This window comes from Elephas maximus, chromosome 4 (genome assembly GCF_024166365.1).
Source record: "Elephas maximus indicus isolate mEleMax1 chromosome 4, mEleMax1 primary haplotype, whole genome shotgun sequence".
Classification (NCBI taxonomy): Eukaryota; Metazoa; Chordata; class Mammalia; order Proboscidea; family Elephantidae; genus Elephas; species Elephas maximus.
Window position 1 is genome coordinate 162,806,774 of NC_064822.1, and position 6,000 is coordinate 162,812,773.

Sequence of the window (6,000 nt, forward strand, 5' to 3'; positions counted from 1 at the left end):
CCATTCCCGCTTTATGGTATTTAATTGCTGGCATATTAAGATTTTAAAACATGTCTATTTTGGTATTACATAATATTCTGTTCCTCCTATAAAGCTCTCCAGTCTTTTAATAATGTCAGTGACAAAAATTATTTTATTTGGAATAACCGGCCTTTCTCTGAACAAATAATTTATCCAGGAGCACTTAAAGATATACAACACTTACATTTCACTGTGTTCGAAACTTCGGTATTGCTGCATCAGTTACGGTATGGTGCAAAAGAGCCCTCCTATGTTAAACAGAACACATGTGGATACATGAGATTCAGCTAAAAAAATAAAAGGGGGGCGGGGGGACACACATACCCCCAAAGCAGCCATGGAGTTCCTTTCAAACCAAAGCATTTAAAATCATACTCATAAGAAGTCAAACTATAGAATTGCAAAAATTAAGTCTTCTTTGTCTTTTAAGACTTTGGTGGACCTAGAAGAACGCAATAAGCAGTTGGTAGATTACACTGTTGGCTGGTCAATGCAAGTAAATTAACTGCTTCAGCTGATAGAAGAGAAATGCCAGCTATAGCAGCTTAAGTGAAGGTGACATGCTATCTGCAAAATAATGTGAATTCGAAGTGCAGTTTAACCCCAAAATAAAGGGGTAAAAAAAAGAAAAAAGAATGGAGCAATCTGCCAGACTAAAATAGTGTGCGACAGAGAAATTATTCGGAAATGGAACTGGTTATAGAGATACAGATTTATTATTTGGTTGCTGTCATGATAAATTTGCCTCAGCTGTGCCCATACATGTTATAGTATTCATGTCTGAGATGAGTGGAGATGTTGCAAAAGGCTTTGCACAATTGAAAATTCATTCTCAAAGTACAAAGGGGTAAATGCTCTCAAGAGTATGTGTGAGTCCGTGTGTGTATATATATGTGTGTGTATATACATATATATGGATATATGAGATTAGCTTCATATCCTCTGTTGAATACTTATTGTCATCTGATAGCAGAGTTCTGCTTCTAATCACTCTTGGTGTTGGAAATCCTTTTGGGGTGTCTGAGGCTTTTATAGGTACAATATTGTCTTTATTTTCTCAACTCTTCCTCCCATTTAAACAAGCCTTCTAACTCCTTTTCCCTTCATTCACTCCTGTTACTAACAGTGACTCATTTCACATACCTCTCACCTAAAACACTGTAGTTTGTATGAAGCAATATAATGGCAAAATATATTTTACGTGTGTGTGTATGTCTGCTTCTGGTCATCTTAAAGTCTGGTGTCCAGGTGTCAAGAAGATCATATCAGTTATATTCAAACATGTTATTTTGTGGCACATAAATCCTTAGTGTTAGTGTTGTTCTCATCATCATTTTTATCACTGCATCCGTATTATTTGAGTTAACTGACAGCTTATAATAAAACCCAGTGCTGTTGAGTTGATTCCCACTCATAGTGATCGTATAGGACAGAGTAGAACTGCCCCATAGAGTTTCCAAGGAGTGCCTGGTGGATTCGAACTGCCTACCCTTTGGTTGGCAGCCGTAGCACTTAACCACTACGCCAGCAGGGTTTTCACAGCTTATAATAAGCAGGTATTATACCCAAGTGCGTAAGTCCATTTGATACTGTGATGTTTTTGATCCCCATTGTGAAGGAGCTTTTAAAAAATCTAGGTGCTTGGCATAAGGAGAGGCTCCTGCCATAATCACGTGCTGGAAATTTTTTGCTGTTTATTGCTTATTCTGAGCTGACTTTAAAAAATCAGCTAGTCAACACACCTCAGGAAGCCTGCAGGCTTCCCTCCTCCCCCTTCCTTTCAGGGCGTGCTCCCAGGAAGGATATTCACTCAGGCTGACCCCTGAAATATCCATAGATTAACAAGATTTTAAATGACTTAAAATCTTTATGATTAACAAAACAATGCTTATGGGATCTTGGAATTGTCTACTGTCTGTTAAAGCATGATTTTGTAAATGCCAAGCAATCAAGAAATTTTCCTCGTAAGTTTGTGAGTTTTCTGTACTTAAACTCTGTAAAACATTTCTTTTGCTGGAGCACTGTTGTGAATCCTCATGGAGTGCTGCTTGATATGAATCATTTTATTCCTTCAATAAAACTCCTTGCTTTAATTTTAACAGAAGCTCCAGTTTGCTCTTTGCCATTTTGTGGTGCCAGAAGTGGGATATCAAAGTTGCACTGCCTGCAGCAACCCCCTGAAGACTGATGGACTGGGCTTCAGTAGCAAAGCAGGGCTGTTTTGCTGTACTCCATGAGTTTCTTGGAAGTCACTGCCAGGTAAATAACCTCTTGAATTTTGAGCTCTGCTTTCTTATATTGAGCTCTTTGAGATTCTAGTTTTGTTTTGTCCTTGTCTGTTTCATTTGGTTTTGTCTTTAATTCTGGTCTTGCAAGAATTTTTGTCAAATTTTCCTCCACTAGTGACAGTAATGTGAGGTTCCTGTTCTGTCTCTTGAAAGAGTTTGTTTGCCTCTGCTGGTGGCAGTAATGCGGGGTTCTGGGTAATAATATCCTACCTCTGATGGTATTATTAAATTAGATTATAATGTTTTTTCAAAGTACTTACTCTGATTAGTTTAATGATAAATAAGTTCTTGTAAGTTTAGTAGTCCTGATATTACCAGGAATTAATAGAAGTAATTTCATTCCAACAAAGGTTTTATGTTTTGTGTTATGCCAACCCTAAAAGTACTTTCTTAAAAAAGAAAATCTTTCTAAGTAACTCAGGCTAGGTATTATATAAAATGTATGTTATTTTGGGAAAAAATTAGTAACTTTCTCCCGAAAAGAAATTAGTTCCTGAAAATTTACAATGTCTTTTGTCTTTCAAATTACTTAGGCCAACCGAAATATATGTAAATAAACTGAATTGTGCAAATTTTCTTGACTAAGAGGTAGGAAGGGGCTGGGGGCAGAATCTGGCCTCCATGGCTTAGCCTTAAAAGTTGCAGCTTGCCTGTGTAGCCCAAGGAGAACTACTTTGAAAACAATTCAGTGGTCATGTTTCTAAGTGATTTTTCAAAAATATAAAATTCATTTTGTAGTAGTTTTATTCTTTTTAAGTGCTGTGATTTAAAACTTAAGTTGTGTTTGAAAACAGCAACAAAACTGTATTGTATTTTTTGCTGTAATTAACTGTACTATGTAAACCTAATTTGTCATGGTTTAAATTTTTTGCATATTTGCTTTATCTTATGCTCTGGTTCTTTTTTTTTTTTTTTAGCTGAATTTCTAAGATTTTGTTTATCAAAGAAACTGTTATGTGGTGACTTGTCTATATCATAAATTATTTTAAAATTTTATGGTTTTTTTAATTAGAATTTATTTCAGGTGTTTTGTTCATGATACTACCCTTCAGGGTTATGTGCTTATCAATAAAATAATCACAGAGGAGTAGAGTTTCCGAGGAGCGCCTGGTGAATTTGAACTGCTGACCTTTTGTTTAGCAGCCATAGCACGTAGCCACTACGCCAAGAGGATTTCCAAGGAAAAATAACCTGTAGCCAGTTATATTCAGGAGTAACTACTGTAAAGAATGAACATGTTAAGAAACCTCTGATATTTGCTACTTGCCAATCATAATTTAGTTACAACAATTTGTAGACTTTCCTACATAAATTTTGGCAAAGTCCCCATCATCTAAATTGCAGAAAAACTTCGAGCATGTCTTTGAAGATGTTGGGTGTCTTAGGCTGGGTTCTCTAGAGAAGCAAAACCAGTAAAGTGTATAGATATATATATAGAGAGAGGTTTATATCAAGAGAATGGCTCATGTGGTTGTAGAGGCTGGAGCATCCCAAGTCCATGGGTTAGGATAGAGGCTTCTCCTGATTCATGGAGCTGCAGGAGCTGGCAAACCCAAGATTAGCAGGTCAGAGAGCAAGGCTCTTGCTCACAGTGAATCCCAAGATTGGCAGGCAAGACTGCAGGTAAGCTGCTAGCTAAAATCCCAAGAGCTTTAGGAGCTCAGATGAACAGAAGCCAGCTGCAGGATCCAGGGTGAGGAAAAAGCCCCAAGCCCTGCCAGAATGTCTGCTTGTATTTGATGTAGGTCATATGTCCACGGAAGCTCCTTTTCAACTGATTGGCTCCTCACAGCAGATCCTATCATGGGAGTGATCACATATCAAATCTCAACAGGTAAGTGATCACAACATTATACAAATGTCAAAACACTGGGAGTCGTGGCCCAGCCAAGTTGACACATAACCTTAACCATCATGGTCCACCTCTTGCCAACCTGGCACCTGTACACATCTCCTTAAACTATACATAATCTCTGAATGGAGGCAATTATAAAGTCACACTTGTGCCTAACATGATACACCGAACGCACATATAACCAAAAATGCACCAACCCTGTTTACATCTTATATTATAAGTGAAGAAAACAAAAACATTTGATGCACATATACAAAGCACAAATGCTCATAACAATTACAGTCCTTGTTCTGTAACTGGTCACGTGGTTGTAATTGGTGTTTAGAACTACATTCTTCTACCACACATTCCATATTCCCTTTGCGCTCAGCAAGCACCTCAGCTAGTCATGGTTCTTTGCCTGGTGGGGTGACCCAAACCTTTATTCCTGAAGGGTCTGGGCCATCAGTAGTCATGTTGGAATTGGATTGATGTAGTTTTCCATTGTCTTTAATTATAGGCATGGTAGTACTAAGAGACACCCTGAGGGATCACCTGCATTCCAGACATATTCTTCTTTATCTCCATTATGTAATACCAATCTGATTTCCTCTTGGTAATCAGGATCAATCACACCAGCCAGTATGGTAACTCCCTTTGCTTGTTGATCCAGAGGCATAAGGAGCCCAAAGTGGCCAGGTGGCATTTTTAGCTTCCAGAATTGTCTGACATCCATACTTCCACTAAAAGTCTCTTCAAGGTAATTGCTTCCACATTTTAGGTATCTGTTAGTGTAGCACCCCACTCCCAGTACCAAATTCTATCTTAGTTATCTAGTGCTGCTACAACAGAAATACCACAAGTGGATGGCTTTAACAAAGAGAAATTTATTCTCTCACAGTCTAGTGGGCTAAAAGTCTGAATTCAGGGTACCAGCTCCAGGGAAAGGCTTTCTCTCTCTATCAGCTTTGGAAGAAGGCCCTTGTCATCAATCTTCCCCTGGTTGAGGAGCTTCTCAGCACAGGGACCCTGGGTCCAAAGGAGGCACAGTTCTCCTGGCTCTTGTTTCTTGGTGGTATGAGGTACCCCTGTCTCTCTACTCACTTATCTCTTTTATATCTCAAAAGAGATTGGCTCAAGACAAAATCCAATCTTGTAGATTGAGTCCTTCCTCATTAACATAATGGTTGCTAATCCCATTTCATCAACATCATAGAGATAGGATTTACAACATGTAGGAAAATCACATCAGATGACAAAATGGTGGGCAATCACACAATACTGAGAATCATGGCCTAGTCAAATTGATGCACATATTTTTAGGGCATGTGATTCAGTCCATGACACTGAATGTCTACCACTATGTTTCTATTCCCCAACCCCACAAAAGTAGCACACAGCCGTATATAGGATATCATTTTCTAAGGATTGTTTTTTCACACTGAGCAGAGCAAGCATAAATGATGGTTATTTAGTCTAAGCCTTTAATTTTTTATGCCCGATTTTCAGTACAACATGCAACATAAATATTGAATAGTGAAGAATGGTACTGATCCTGACAAGTCTATCTTAACTGTTTACATTTTATTTCTGGAGAATTATTTCTCTATAACTGAACCGTTTCTAAGTAAAATGTTATTGAAGTCTCCTTATCTCTAAAATACATTGTCTGTAATGACCCTGGGCACATTTTGTTATTTTTAAAACAGGAAAGATTTCAAATAGTAAACTGAGAAATGTATACTTTAGTCAGTGACTAGGTTCGGGACAAAAAGCCTATTGAAACAAGTGACCAATAGGCGGGAAAGCATGTACCGCTCAGCATGTGTTGTTTTAAGGTTCGCTTGGCATGAATTC

General features: G+C 38.0%; 1 long non-coding RNA gene across 1 annotated transcript in view; it reads left to right on the forward strand.

Annotated features, from left to right (window-relative positions):
* LOC126075909 (uncharacterized) overlaps positions 1-4,350 on the forward strand; it is a 267,435-nt gene extending 263,085 nt beyond the window's left edge. The window contains exons 4-5 of the long non-coding RNA XR_007517351.1: positions 2,124-2,280; positions 4,055-4,350. This is a non-coding gene — a long non-coding RNA (uncharacterized LOC126075909). The remainder of the gene's footprint in view (positions 1-2,123; positions 2,281-4,054) is intronic.
* Positions 4,351-6,000: the final 1,650 nt, after the last annotated feature.